Here is a 741-nt window from a genome sequence, read left to right as displayed (position 1 = left end):
GACCATTTGGAACGGTTCGAGGATCTAATCGCTGCCATTCGGATGGAAGGAGTCCCCGAAGATTACCTGCTGTGCAAGCTCTTCAGATACACGCTGAATGGAGAAGCGATGCACTGGCTTAGGCAGCAACCCACAGGATCTTTAACATCCTGGAGCGACATCAAGAATGCTTTCTTACGAAACTTCTTCGATGAGGCGCGCGCTGAAGAACTTCGGAACAAAATTTCCACATTCTCGCAGAAGGCTGGAGAGTCCTTCAAAGATGCGTGGATTAGATTTAGGTTTTTCCAGCGAGACTGTCCACACCACGGATTTAATGAAGTGCAGCTGCTAAGCACTTTCTTCCGAGGTCTCGCCTTACAGTATCAAATGGCTCTTGATACGGCGAGTGAAGGAAACTTCACTACTCGGAATCCGTTGGAAGCTGTGAGACTTATCGAAAACCTTGCTAACAGCAGCAGCACCAAAAACACTGACTCTGAACGGAAGAAGTCTGTAGCCTCTATCGGGAAGGAACAGATGGACGAAGTAAGAGCTAAGTTAGATGTGGTGCACGAACTTCTTAGGAAGCAAGTCTGTTCAGCTGAAGGAGAAGTAGCAGATACAGAAGGAGAAGAAGATGTGAACTACATCGGAGGTACCGGATTCCAAAAATTTGGAAACCAGGGCGGAAACAGAAACTTCTTTGGAAATGGCCAAAGAAGTAACCAAAGTTCACAATTTCAAAAACCCTTCAACAAC

At 46.4% G+C, this 741-nt stretch overlaps 1 non-coding gene across 1 annotated transcript; it reads right to left on the bottom strand.

The window, feature by feature from the left end:
- Positions 1 to 208: 208 nt before the first annotated feature.
- Positions 209 to 314, bottom strand: LOC125577548. The gene has a single exon (XR_007315958.1). It is a non-coding gene; the product is annotated as a small nucleolar RNA R71 (small nucleolar RNA).
- Between the last annotated feature and the right edge of the window lie 427 nt (positions 315 to 741).

Source organism: Brassica napus, chromosome A8 (genome assembly GCF_020379485.1).
Source record: "Brassica napus cultivar Da-Ae chromosome A8, Da-Ae, whole genome shotgun sequence".
In the NCBI taxonomy this organism is placed as follows: domain Eukaryota; kingdom Viridiplantae; phylum Streptophyta; class Magnoliopsida; order Brassicales; family Brassicaceae; genus Brassica; species Brassica napus.
Note: the sequence above shows the minus strand (reverse complement) of the source record. Positions and strands in the feature narration are given on the sequence as shown.